Below are 14,652 nucleotides of genomic sequence, written 5' to 3'. Positions count from 1 at the left end.
AAGGATTTGTGATCCCCAGTGTATTTGTAGTAGACTATAGTTGTTAAAAGTGTAGATCTTAAGAGTTTAACAGAGCTGAGTTAACCTTGGTAAAGTAACCCAACCCTTTGTGTCTCTTATTCCCACCTACAAAATCAGGAGAAAAAATGGGGCATCATTAAATTACGTACCTGCCTTAAGTGGGATAATAATAATTGCTAATATATGTTGAGTGCTCATGGTATACTACACATTTCATCCTCAAACAATCCTCTGATGTTGATACTATTATTTACTCCCCCTTTTCAAATGAATAAACAGGCACAGAAAAGTTCAGTAATGTTATCAAGATCACAGATAGTAAATAATCAGTATTTACACTCAGGCAGTCTAACTCCAGAGCATGCTGTCTTAATCATTCTACCATGTTGTATGTAAAGCACTGAATAGAATGCTAGGCACTTAGTAGATACTCAATAAATGGCAGTTACTGTTATTAAACATATAAATGACATAAGCAAAAAAAATGCTTATTCTCTAATATCGTATAATTTAAAATAAAATGTACAGAGTTATTTTCTGTCTTACTTTTATTTCCTGGAAGTAGCTGATAGCACTGTTAGTTTGGTTAAAGTTAGACTTAAGCCTCTTTTAGATTTCTTTTTAAAAAGAAGAGTCATTTTAAAAAAATTTATTTCCTTGAATTTTGGAAAACATCAAGTGAGTATCAGTTAGATGAAGCATAAGTCTGACTTTTTGGTGCTTGTACAAATTTTTTTTTTTTTTTTTTTTTTTTTTTTTTTTTTTGGTGACCTTGTAGTCATTATTTATAGTTTCCTTTCAAGATCAGAGAACCTTAGGTTGCTTATCGCCCTAATCTTTAGAAAAGATCTATGACAGATTTTTCTGATCCCAAAGAATACATCAAATCATATAAAACTGCTCAGTCATCAGGCCATGAAAACAGAGGTCATTTCTACTAAAGAATAGATTACTCCAGCTTCATCATGAAAAGAATATTCTCCTTGGAAATACCCAGGCGGGTTTGCATTTTGAATATGTACCAGCTGTGATGGAAAAGAACAGTCTAATCCTTTCGATTCCTGTAGTCCACTGCCTCACTTGCACAGCAGGGGACGTGAAAGAAATAGTGTCAAAAAGCATTTCAGTATAAAAATTTTATTCTCATACCCAATGAAATGAATTAAGTAACTGAAGAAAAGTTAAGCACCTCGGAACATTGTATCAGTTGGTTCTAGTCACCAAGTCGCTTAACTGCAGCCACCAAAACTTTTTTTCCAGGTCAATTATTAGCTCTGCTTAAGTACTGACACCGCTGAGACGGAAACCCCAATTTATAAATACTCATCTGTACAAAATTTCATGAAATAGTTTTAGCCCTTTCAACACGGGGCTTAAGGGTAATTACTGGCAATTAGCAAGTGGCGAAACAGCTATGAGGAAGCTGCTTCAGCTGGCCCGTGAATGAGAAAAAGGACAGTCCCAGAGCACATTGTGCTGACTTTGCTGTCTCTGGATTACATTCCCAGCAGCGCTAACCTTCAGTACTCCAGGGACTAGAATCTGTGGGAATGAGGCTCCTTAGGACATTTTTTTTTTTTTTTTGCCCTTTTTTTTTTTCATTGCCTCGCACAGGCCGAGCAGAGAGCCAGGCTGCATACCACGCACGCTTTTTCTTCCCACTCTCCTCCCCTCTCTGTATTCAGTCGATGATGTCTTCCAGGAAGTCTGTTCTCAGTGATGTTCACCCTCATCAGATCAGTTAACCTGTTCCCTCAGGAGTCTCCTTCTAGCACAGGCTTCAGACCCATTCTGGCGAGCCAGTTCATGGGCACTCCTCATTAACTCAGAAAAAGTGTGTTAAGAATTGAGACACTGGGGCGCCTGGATGGCTCAGTCGGTTGAGCGTCCGACTTCGGCTCAGATCATGATCTCACGGTCCGTGAGTTCTAGCCCCACGTCGGGCTCTGTGCTGACAGCTCAGAGCCTGGAGCCTGCTTCAGATTCTGTGTCTCCCTCTCTCTCTGACCCTCCCCCGTTCATGCTCTGTCTCTCTCTGTCTCAAAAATAAATAAACATTAAAAAAAAAAAAAAAAAAAAGAATTGAGACACGGACCCATCTCGGAAAATGGGAGAAGCATTTTGAATCCATGGACTGGTGTGCATTTGCCAATCTGAAGAGCAGGATTAGCATATTCAGATCCCCCTATCTTCACTGAGGAAGGTGGATAAAGAAAGGGAGAGAAAGCTCCAGTGAGACAGGGAATTTTGTCTGTTTTGTTCACTACTGTATCCTCAGCACCTAGAAGAAGGCTCATCTCCCAGCGGATGCTCAGGAAACGTGTATTGAGTGAATGAATAAGAGACATGAGGAATGAAATAGATCCCTGGGGAAAAGGAGAAGCAGAGCTGTTAGGGTCCTACAGAGAGAACCTGTGTTTGTTCTGACATCAGTGTCCAAGATGGCCTGAAGAAAAGCCTGCTTGCTTTGGAGCCCAAGCACAATGGAGTGAACCATCGGTTCTTGGGCTTCTAGGAAGAGCCAATAGACCTCACTGCAAGATGAAGCACCTATCGCCTTGTGTGCTGATATTCAAGATACTTCTCAAAGAGGTTTTAAAAAACTATTCTGGTGTTTAAGTTCTAGTTTTGAACATTGTCTAAAATTTCCAGTATATGACAGGTTAAGTGGATTTTTGTTTATTCATTTTTTTTTTTTTTTAATTTTTTTTTTAACGTTTATTTATTTTTTTGGGACAGAGAGAGACCGAGCATGAACGGGGGAGGGGCAGAGAGAGAGGGAGACACAGAATCAGAAACAGGCTCCAGGCTCTGAGCCATCAGCCCAGAGCCCGACGCGGGGCTCGAACTCACAGACCGCGAGATCGTGACCTGGCTGAAGTCGGACGCTTAACCGACTGCGCCACCCAGGCGCCCCTAAATGTTTATTCATTTTTGAGAGAGAGAGCCTGAGCCAGGGAGAGGCAGAGAGAGAGGGGAGCAGCCTACAGCAGTGAGCCCGACGCAGAGCTCGAACTCAAGAACTGTGAGATCATGATCTGAGCCAAAGTCGGACACTCAGCCACCCAGGTGCCCCTAAATGGATTTTTAGTGGTCTCAACTGGTCTTATAAGATCTGTAAGTTGGGCACTACTGATTTTATTGATTATTAACGAGACCTTTGTTCTCTAACCCTGCAGAAACCCTCAGAAGACTTTTCAAAACCTTCTTCAGAAAGCTGTAAACTAACACCTGTCTATGAAGTTAAGCGGAGTTAATCAGTCTAAGAGGTGATGAAATCAGTGCCCAATGTGAAGTCAGGATCAGAGGGCAAAGAAGAGAACCCAGACAGCCAGACCTTTGCAGTATGAATTCAAGATTTATTCAATAGATCATGAATTGCTGGGTCCTCAGTCACTCCCAATTTAAAACGTAAGTACAGGGATGCCTGGCTGGCTCGGTTGATAAAGCTGCAACTTTTGATCTCAGGGTTGTGAGTTCGAGCCCTGCACTGGGTATAGAGATAACTGAATAAATAAATAAAATAAAATCTTTAAAATGTAAGTACAAAGAGCCCTTTCCACTTCCAAATTCAAAAGGAAGTTATCTTTTTTTACGTATCATTTGCTATTTCCAATATTCTCTCCATTACTATGAATTTGCTAAAGTTGGTCGTTAGGCAAAATAAAATCAGTTCTCTAAGAACTAGAATCTTGTTGGGATTTTATTTTATTTTATTTTTTTTTTTTTCAACGTTTATTTATTTTTGGGACAGAGAGAGACAGAGCATGAACGGGGGAGGGGCAGAGAGAGAGGGAGACACAGAATCGGAAACAGGCTCCAGGCTCTGAGCCATCAGCCCAGAGCCCGACGCGGGGCTCGAACTCACGGACCGCGAGATCGTGACCTGGTTGAAGTCGGACGCTTAACCGACTGCGCCACCCAGGCGCCCCAAGGGATTTTAATAATAACTCATTTATATTTTTGAATCCTTGAAATATGCTAAAGATTGTAAAATGTGGAAGTTTACATTGCCAAACTCAATCACCTAACGGTGGGGGTTCTCTATCTGGCTAGTCATTGCAGATACAAGGGATATTATAATCTAGTGGGGAAACAGATATCCCAATAAATATAAACAACACTCATTCATTAAGCAAGTATTTATTGAGCCCCTAATATGTGCCAGTCATATTTTTTTTTAAGATGCTGGGCCTGCTTGGTGAACAAATGTGGTACCTGCCACGGTAGAGGTGCACACACATAAGATATACCACAGGGGAGAGTTAGAGAGGTCCTCATGGAGAAAAAACACTTGCTTTGAGAAAGGAAGCCTTAGTGTGAGAACGATAATAAAAAAGGAGGTAGGCCAGGGTTGACAGAAAAGCATTCCAGGCAGAAGAACATCAAGTAGAAGTGGGAGAGTTAGATGCAATATGGGAATGTAAGTAGTTTGGTATCGCTGACTTAAAAGTGTGTGTGTGTGTGTGTGTGTGTGTGTGTGTTGGGGGTAGGGAGAAAATAAATATAATCATAAATCATAAGGGGTCTTAAATGGCATGCAAATATGTGTAGATTTTATTCTGTAAGATGCAGGATGTGGGGAGTCATGAACAAACTGTGAGCAATGGAGTCCTGTTCGATTTCCGATGGAGCCTGGAATGGGACAGGGAGGGAATTTGGGGACCAGTCGGGAGGATATTAGAGCAGGGAGGAATGAGGCAGAGTGGTGAGTGCTCACGGGCCATAGGAATGGGGAGTAGTTAGCTCAATCAACAGTTGTTTGGAAGATGAGAATCCATGCTTTGTAGTCTGAGCATCTGGATGGCAGCATCTTTCCACACAATGAGGAATATGGGAGAGGGAGTGAGGTGGGCAGAAGAGGACTGAGAAAATGGGGAATATAACTTTGGACCAGCACATTCAGATAGAGAAGTCCAATAAGCAGTTGGATAACTGGATACAGTTAGATCCCAGAGGAGAGCAATGGGCTCCAGATGGAAAACTACCAGCACTGGTAAGATTACTTTTGGAGAAGATGGGTTTTCCCACAGCGAATAGGAAAAGCATCAGCATTCAGGGAATAGAGGTAGTAGAGGGAAAACAAATGGCCAGAGGGTAGGAGGAGATGCAGAAAAGCCGATGTCACAGAAACCAAGCACAGAGAATGTTAAGAACAAAGGAGGGGCAAAGAGCATAGATGCCAAAGAGCTCAAGTAATAGAAGGTCAAGACCTGAAAAGGAATGAATAGAATCGGCTGCAAAAAAGTCCAATGTACATTTCTGAAGCCTTCTACAGATAACTGTTTGGCCTTGAATTTAGATCAAAGATGAATTCTGGATGATCTATATATTTTTTTCTTGCTTCATCCAGCATTTTAGCATTTCTCTGCCTCAGACTTTATGTCACAGTATTAATCCATTTTAAGCTCAAATTTAAAAACTTCCAAGTTCAGCACTGGCCCTGGACGTGACGTTGAAGTACCCAGTTTGTCTTCCTCATGCAGTATTTCCTTGTTTGGTTATGTCCCCTCTTCCTTCCCAGCTTGCTCACATTCTCTTCCTCTGACCTCAGACTCCTGACGTGTTCATGCTTTCCAACCCTCACCTTTTCTGCATTAGAAATAATTCTCGAGAAAGACCTTCATAAGTGAATCCATCTTGAAGTCAAATATGGCTTCTCTCCCAGGAGGACAAGTTCAAGGGAGAAAACATTAAACATCTGTAGTACACATTTCAGGGTGGAATGTCAGTGGATGGCGGAGAGATTTGGGGCCTGGGAAGTTTTCCCAATGCTCCTCTCAGGTGACCTCTTAACATAAGGCTATCCTTGCCTGAGGTATCCAGGGCATCCTTGCCTTGGGTATCCAGCCCAAGATATGGCTGTGCAAGAATGCCCAATTTTCCCTCCTGGAACCATACTAAACCTTTAGAAGATTTAAAGGTCACAAACATTTATTATATCAGTAATGTTCTTTTTGGAAATTATATTTTTGGCTGATAGTATTTCAATGTACTTAGTCGCTAACATAATAGCCAAAGAACACATACACTTTATCTTGTTTACTGCCAATTACTCTGTCACTATTTTGCTCAGAGCTATTGGAATAACTTCAAATGTGGTTTGGGACAGACAGGTTCAACTCTGCAGAGGCCATGTGTCCATGTCCACTGAATCAGCTGCTTCCTGTTGAGTTTTTAAAAGCAATATTAATGACTGGCTTTTGTACAGCCAAGTAGCTTGATCATGCTTTTAATTTAATTCAGTTTTTAAGGAAAGGGAAACAATCTCATTCATCATTTTTTTTTTTAAGATTCCATTTATGTGTGTGGCCTAGATATTGCATTTCCTGCAAGGGTCTCTGCTGAGGTTCTTTGATTGGAAATAAAGAATGGCTCCGTGAGTGAAAAATTTTATTGTTCTGCACTTTGTTTCTAAAAGCAAAGGTAAATGGCAAGAGGATTTGCCTGTTCGGACATGCAATGGAAAACGAGATTAACTTTTTCTCAGTGTATCATTTACAATGTGTTCTGCTTTCATGGGTATGTTTGTCTCTCATGTAAATTAGTTATGCTCTTAATCCTCTATTTACACTTCAGCCTGAGGGAACACGGTTCCTAATAAACACATGGTGTAAAAGTATTCTTTTACCAAAAGAGAGGAGGAAGTGGAACTGCCCAAGCATATTCTCACCAGCAAAGGCCCAAGTACCAGAGGCATGTGTGGGTCCTGGCCAGAGTTCAGTGACAAGCCCCCAGGGGCCGGAAGCAGGAGATTAGCGGGGTCTTCTGTTTAGATTCCATTTGTGTTGTGTAAGAAACCGAAGGAAAATCTCTAGCACATCCCTTAATGGCCTGACTAGAATAAATTGGGTGAACTGATAATAACTATAGTATTTAAGGAAAAGCACTCTCTAAGAAATAGAAGCATTACTCAATGATGAGAAACTTATCATCAGAAAAGAGAGCCAGGCATAGACATGTCAGAATAAAAATAATCTACTCAGGACCTGGTGTGATTTTATTTTCTCTGAGGTGCTGTCAAGGACCATTAAATAGAGGAGGCATTTATAGAATCATAAGCCTGTCAGAGCTGAAAGGGTCATTTCTAGTCCAATCTCCTAATTTTACAGGTGAGAAAACTCAGGCCCATTTGTACAAGGGTACTAATACTCTGTGAATTCTGCTAGAGGGACAGGCATTCTGGGAGAAATGGGGAACCAGAGCTAGACCTCACACTTGGGGGGAAGGGGGCAAGAAAGAGGGACTGCCTTCCAAAAGCAAAGCCCAATCTCATGAAAAAAGCATGGCATATGCAACCAAGGATACAGCACCCAAGAGAAAGTCTTATCCTGGATGAGTATCCTCAGCTAGAAGGGCTGGGGCAGCAGGACCATTCTGGCAGCTGGACAGCACGTACGATAGCACGGAGGTGGTAATGGCAGGCCAGCAGTTGGGATTGGGAAATCTAAGCGGGTAGTGGATCCTGAGCCGGTAACTTGGGCCTTGGCGACGCAGCCACCCGCGCGCACGCTCTCGCTCGGCCACCCGCGCCCCGAGCCTCAGGCTGCGCTCGGCGCTGGGGGTTCATCTCCAGTTCAGGCGCAGGTGTCCCATCCTGCCCTGGAAAGAAGGGAAGTCTAACAAGAGCCAAACAGGGCTCCAATCTCAGAAAGATACCTAACTAGGGGGCCAGTTCGGCTAAAAATGTATAATCAGCCTTGAATTGGACTGGATGTTCAAGATGGGTATTTGCAGCTCTGGGGCAAGAGAGATTCTTACTACCGGGGCACAGGGTGGAGCTGATAGAAGCCAAGTAGACAGATGGTGTGTTCCAAGATGCTAGGATAGAACTCCCTAAGTTCCTCTTAAGGAAAAGATTTTTCAAGAAACTCTAGTATGTGGAAATCCAGTGGTTCCAACTGCGAGGAGAAGAGGGCTTCAAGTCCCATGAAAATACAGATGAGATGGCACACATTCAGGGTGCTATGGCTGTAGCAGTCCCATGAAAATACATTTAGTCACTTCCAGCATTGCGGACCCAACTTCATTTGGAATACTTTTGTGCATTATCAGTTTACTTTTCACATTTAATTGATGAATCTGGTCTAGGGATTTAACCCTCACAATTCTTACATATAACTGATATTAGCAACATAGGCATGGAAAAATAGAAGAAAACTTGCCCTTTCCTTCCTCATTAATAATACTGATTGTTCTCATGGATGAATTTAATAATAGAGCTTTGAATTGTGGCTCTTGTTTTGTTACTAGCAAAAAGAGGAAAATGACGAACAGTATAATTGGAATTGCATGCAACATTTCAAGAGAGTGGGATAATCTCTGTTACTTAAGAATTGGTATCGGGGCACCTGGGTGGCTCAGTTGGTTAAGCGTTCGACTTTGACTCAGGTCATGATCTCACGGTCTGTGAGTTCAAGCCCCGCGTTGGGCTCTGTGCTGACAGCTCAGAGCCTGGAGCCTGCCTCTGATTCTGTGTCTCCCTCTCTCTCTGACCCTCCCCCGTTCATGCTCTGTCTCAAAAATAAATAAACATAAATAAACATTAAAAAAAATTTAAAAAGAATTGGTATTACTCAGCTCAGCCTTTACTGAGGCTGTCAACTTGGCTAGGTCATGGTACCAGAATGTTTGGTCAAACACAAGTCTAGACGTTGCCTTGAGGGTGTTTTTTGTATGTATTAAACATTTAAGTCGGTAACTTTGACAAAAGCAGATTATCTTCTGTAATGGTGGGCCTTGTCCAATCAGTTGAAGGCATTAAGAGCAAAGACAGATTTCTTGAAAAAGGAATTTTCTTCAAGACTGCAACAGAGAAACCCTGCCTGAGTTTTCATTTTGCCGCCCTAGGGAATTTGGACCTCAACATCAGTTCTTGCCTGGATTTTTAGCCTGTGGGTCTGCTCTACAGATTTTGGACTTGCCAGCCCCCCACAGTCACATGAGACAATTGCTTAAAATAAATATCTAGCAAGCTAGCTATCCTATTAATTCACTGTCTCTGGAGAACCTTGACTACAGTCCATGAAATGCAGAAAACCTTAAATACCTCAGGTAGCTAGCTTGGTGTGCTTAGGCAAGTAGAGTTTGCATTCTCTAAAAATGTTGTCAGGAAAACAACGCATCTCAATACATTGAACTTCAATTTCCCACGTCAAGACTTGATTATTTTTCTGCAAATTTGACTCGCAATAAATCTTGCATCTGACGAATCTCTGCCATGTTTCCTTTTCGGGTCTCTCCAAGCCAAGTTTTAGTAGTGACATGTGGAAATATCTAAGAAACCATGGCAAATAGGAGAATGTGAGAATTTGAAGGGCACTTTGATGAGCATCCTAGATCATTATGAATTCACTGTTGCCAAGCACTGATTTTTATTTTTCGTTTTTTTTTTTTAATTTTTTATTTTTGAGACAGAGAGAGACAGAGCATGAACAGGGGAGGGTCAGAGAGAGGGAGACACAGAATCTGAAACAGGCTCCAGGCTCTGAGCTGTCAGCACAGAGCCTGACGCGGGGCTCGAACTCGCGGACCACGAGATCATGACCTGAGCCGAAGTCAGCCGCTTAACCGACTGAGCCACCCAGGTGCCCCATGCACTGATTTTTAAAAATAGTGTCAAGTGAAGCAATTGATGTATTGTTTGTTGTTAATCACAAAACATTTAATTAACCAGGTATTTAAAAAAAAATCCTTTTTCCACTCATATTTGTATGATTTCTTAAAAGTTGAAGCAACCTAAAAAGATCTCTAACCTAGCCTACTCGCTTTGCAAATGAGGTGCAGAAAAATTAAATGACCTGGAATAGTGATTTATTTTCAACCCGCAGATAGAGTGAATTTTTAAAAACACATCAGATCATGTTACACCTACTCAATACTGTCCAAGGACTTCTCAACTCACTCTGAGAAAAAGCCAAAGTCTTTTCAAGTTATTCAAGCCACTCCTTGATCTCTCTTCCTTCTACACCCCTTGGTTACCACTTTTGACCTCATCTCCTTCCATTGTCTTCCTGGCTCAGTCTGTATCAGCCGTTCACACCGGCCACTTTGATGTTCCTTGGCCACTTTGATTTCCTTGGACAGACCGATGACTCTCCTACCTCAGGACAGAGATGACCACTGTTAATAAAATGTTCAGGAGAGCTCATTAATACAGAAAAGGTGTCCATATGTGGTGTAATCCAGATGGAAGGCAATTAGGGAGGTAACAGAGGAATGTTCAGAATCAGGGAGGTCTATCAATACATTTTGAAGACCTCAATTCATAGGAAAACTGAACAAAGAATCTTAGTTTCTCTACCACACGTCAAGTGGGTAACAAAGCTAGGCAAGACCATTGATTCAGCAAGTGTACTGAGCACCTACAATTTGTCAGATGTTTTGGGCTCTGGGCATAAAGGGGTAAACAAAGAGGACTGCAGTTCCTGTCCTTAGGGAATGTAGGTCTTAAGTGGAAGAGAACACACAATAAAGCAGATGAGTAAATGGGGTTTGTGACATCACAATGAATGTTATAAAGAATAATAAATAGGAAGGAAGGGCGAGATAAGGATTGTGTTGGAGGAGGTCATCAAGAGGATATAGTCGCTGTTCGACCTGAGAGCTGGACCCGGGCAATCAGAGGCTCCTCACCCCTTCCCCAACCCCATCCCCATCCTTAGAATATATGTTCTTTCTACTATTCCCACAGTAGCGGCCCTTTCTCAAGGATACAGCCTTGAGAGAGTAAGGTGTGTTGAGACTATCTGGACTGAATATATGACTGAACACAGCTAAGCCCTCTATATAAGCTTCTTAGGTTCTAGAGGGTGGATGGGGGGATCTGTTAGTCTTGCCACCACCCAAGACGAACCTTGTATGTAAGTTCTCTTGCTTCTTAAACCTGCCACCTAACATCTGGAGTGGTCTGTGTCTCCCTTTGGCCTCTCTTTGGCCTCCATGTACAGGGGCTTCATTTCAGATTTCACCCAGGAAGCTCTTGAGGTTGCAAGCCAACAGATTATCAGAGCTGGGAATAGGGGAGAGGAAGGTTCAATTTTATACAATGAAAGTCCTACTGAGAAGGTGACATTTCAGCCAAGACTGAAAAGAGGGGAGAGAGTGAGCCACATGGACATCTGAAGGAAGAGTGAAAAGGGCTGAGTCCTGAGGTTTGATGAAATTACCAAGGAAGTGAGGGAAATAAGGATGAGGAGGCCCTTTGGCCTTGGGGTCTTTCTTATTGTGAAGAATCAGCAAAAGAAACTGAGAGGGAGAAGCTAATGGAAATAGACCAGGAGGATGTCATCATCCTGTAAACCAAGAGAAAGAGCTTTCAGTTGTAGAAAACAGTGAACTGACAAGCTGCTAGTAAGTCAAGTAAAATGAGGACTGAGTATTGATCATTAGAATTGCAGCAAGAAGGTCTTTGGTGACCTTGAGAGGATTAGATTCAGTGGAATGGTAAGGATGAAAAGCAGAAGGGAGTGGATCTAAAAAGAATAGAAAGCGAGGAATGGGAGACAGTGCAGACAACTCTTTGGAGGAACTATTTTGTAAAGGGCAACAGAGAATCGAGATGTAAGGTGAAAGGGGATGTGGAATTAGAGAGGCTTTTTAAACTTATTTTTTTAAGATGGGCAAAGTGACACCATATTTTTATACTGTTGCCACTGAGCCCTAAGGGAGGGGAGGAGCCTGATGAGGCAAGAGAGGGGGAGAGTTTCTGGAGTAGCTGAGAAGGGACAGCGTCAGTGGGTAAGTGGAGGGTTGCTCTCAGACAGGAGTACATGGGAGGAAGGCAGGGTATATAGGCCAATAGCAGATAGGTGAGTAGGTTGTGGGCATAGCTTGATGAACTTCTCTTCTGGTTGCTTCTGTTTTATCTCGGTGAGATAGGAAGCAAGATATCAGCTGAGGGAGGACTCATCTTCCAGCCTATTGGAGTTCTTGACTTACTTTGTGGCTGGGAATGGGAAAGAAGCCTACTATTGAGGAAGGAAATGCATTGCTGAGATCAGTGAAGATAGGGATCTGAATTGGTTGGTTTTAAACAAAATGAAATGTGACCTAATCATGGGTCCCCAGCTGGCCATATTAGTCGTGGTTCTCCAGAGTAGCAGGCTATATATACATAATTGTATCAACACAGAGATTTTTAAGGAATTGGCTCATGTGACTGTGGGAGCTGGCATGTCTGGAAGTCTATCTGCAGGGCAGGCTGACAGACTGGAGATCCAAGGAGAGTTGATGTTGCAGCATGAGTCCAAAGATGGTCCAGAGGCAGAATTCCCTTTTCCTGGAGAAACTTGATTATTGCTTTTAAGGCCCCCAAGTGATTGGATGAGGGCCACCCACATTATGAAGAGTAAACTGCTTTATTCAGAGTCTACTGTTTTAAATGTTAATCTCATCTAAAAAATAATACCTTCACAGCAATGTCTAGACTGTGAAGACTGGGCACCATGCCTAGCCAATTTGACACATCGTAGCTGTACTGTCTGAATTAACCAAATTAACCATCCCTGATTAACTATATTTACCAAATTAGGCATCACAGTGGTATAGTCTGAAGAAAGGAGAATCAATGTGACAAGGACAGGGAATGGAGGAGAGAGGGTGAATGGTGTGGAGGGAGCAATGGGGAGCAAGGAGGACATCCATACCACATTCAGACTGACTCAATACTGGATCAATTAGCTACTTACCTACAGAGTTTTACTGTCCCCATAGGAATGGGACTGGTTCTAGAGTCAGGAACCAAGGTACCCTAGTAGGTAGGCATTGCATGGTCTGCAATTATTAGAGCAAGTTAGGGCATGATTACTGTGGTCATTGACATTCTAGGCAATATGCTAGATATACTTGTCTAAAAGTTAGAGCACTTGAGTGCCTGAGTGGCTTAGTTGGTTAAATGTCCGACTTCAGCTCAGGTCATGATCTCACAGTTCTTGAGTTCAAGCCCTGCATCAGGCTCTGTGCTGACAGCTCAGAGCCTGGAGCCTGCTTCGAACTCTGTGTCTCCTTTTCTCTCTGCCCCTCCCCAACTCGCGCTCTGTCTCTGTCTCTCTCTCTCTCAAAAATAAACATTAAAAAAAAATTTGTTTTTAAGTTATGGCACTTTATCTCATTTCTTCTCATACCATAAAACATAAAATAAGACACATATCCATGGAGCGTCTGGGTGACTCAGTGGGTTAAGCATCTGACTCTTGATTTCTGCTCAGGTCATGATCTCACAGTCATGAGGTTGAGCCCCATGTCGGGGCTTAAGATTCTCTTTCCTCATGCTGTCTCTCTCTCAAAAATAAATAAACATTAAAAATACTAAAAGAAAATATAGGGCGCCTGGGTCATTCAGACGGTTGGGCAATGAGTTGGCTCAGGTCATGGTCTTGTTGCTCATGAGTTCGAGTTCCACATCGGGCTCTGTGCTGACAGCTCAAAGCCTGGAGTCTGCTTCGGATTCTGTGTCTCCCTCTCTCTCTGCCTGTCCCCTGCTCACACTCTGTCTCTGTCTCTCTCTCTCAAAAATAAATTAAAAAAAAAATTCTCTTTTTCTCTCTTCTACTGCCCCCACCCACCCATGCTCTGACTCTCTCTCAAAAAAAAAAAAAAAAAAAAAAAAAGAGATTTATATCCTATGTAATAGAACAAAATAATCCTTTAGGCTTATTTTTATTTAATGTGTATTTTCATATTTTTCCTACTTTCTGTTTTTAAAATATAAAAATAGTTTTAGGGGCACCTGGGTGGCTCAGTTGATTGGGCGTCCGACTTTGGCTCAGGTCATGATCTCACAGCTCATGGGTTTGAGCCCCGCATTGGGCTCTGTGCTGACAGTTCAGAGCCTGGAGCCCACTTTGGATTCTGTGTCTCCCTCTCTCTCTGCTCCTCCCCTGCTCACAATTTATGTCTCTCTCTCTCGAAAATAAGTAAACATTAAAAAAACTTAAAAAAAAAAGTTTTAGAAAATCATCATGTGATAATGAATACTGGGCATTTGATTTTAATAATAGCAACAATGGGGGGCGCCTGGGTGGCTCAGTCGGTTAAGCGTCCGACTTCGGCTCAGGTCATGATCTTACGGTCCGTGAGTTCGAGCCCCGCGTCAGGCTCTGTGATGACAGCTCAGAGCCTGGAGCCTGCTTCAGATTCTGTGTCTCCCTCTCTCTCTGACCCTCCCCCATTCATGCTCTGTCTCTCTCTGTCTCAAAAATAAGTAAAAAAAAAAATACTAATAAAGTTAAAAAAAATAATAGCAACAATGGTAATGATTATCAGCAGTTTTCCCAAGTCACAATGAATTCCATCATGCATTAATTGATGGGCTCTTTCTTTCTTTCTTTCTTTCTTTCTTTCTTTCTTTTTAGGTTTTATTTATTTATTTTGAGAGAGAGAAAGAGAGAGAGAATATGAGCAGGGGAGGGGCAGAGAAAGAGGGAGAGAGAAGGAAGCCCAGAGCTGGACAGGGGACTCAACTTCATGAACCGTGAGAAATCAAGAGCCGAAATCAAGAGTCACTGCTCAACCAACTGAGCCACCCAGGCACCCCTGATGGGCCATTTCCAAAGTGAGGTCCTATTCCATCAACTTTACTACAGCAAATAGACTTGATGTCTTACTATATAATCTCCATCCTAGCCTACC

At 42.4% G+C, this 14,652-nt stretch overlaps 1 protein-coding gene across 1 annotated transcript in view; it reads left to right on the top strand.

Annotated features, from left to right (window-relative positions):
• Nucleotides 1–14,652, top strand: part of LOC147571917 (uncharacterized) — a 300,496-nt gene that overhangs the window by 4,477 nt on the left and 281,367 nt on the right. The window contains exon 3 of the mRNA XM_086695950.1: nt 3,201–3,432. The gene's annotated coding sequence lies outside the window, so the exon portion shown is untranslated. The remainder of the gene's footprint in view (nt 1–3,200; nt 3,433–14,652) is intronic.

This window comes from Puma concolor, chromosome F2, assembly GCF_028749965.1.
Source record: "Puma concolor isolate L17-30 chromosome F2, mPumCon1.1.hap2, whole genome shotgun sequence".
NCBI lineage: Eukaryota > Metazoa > Chordata > Mammalia > Carnivora > Felidae > Puma > Puma concolor.
The sequence above is the reverse complement of the archived record's forward strand: the minus strand, read 5'-3'. Positions and strand labels throughout refer to the sequence as shown.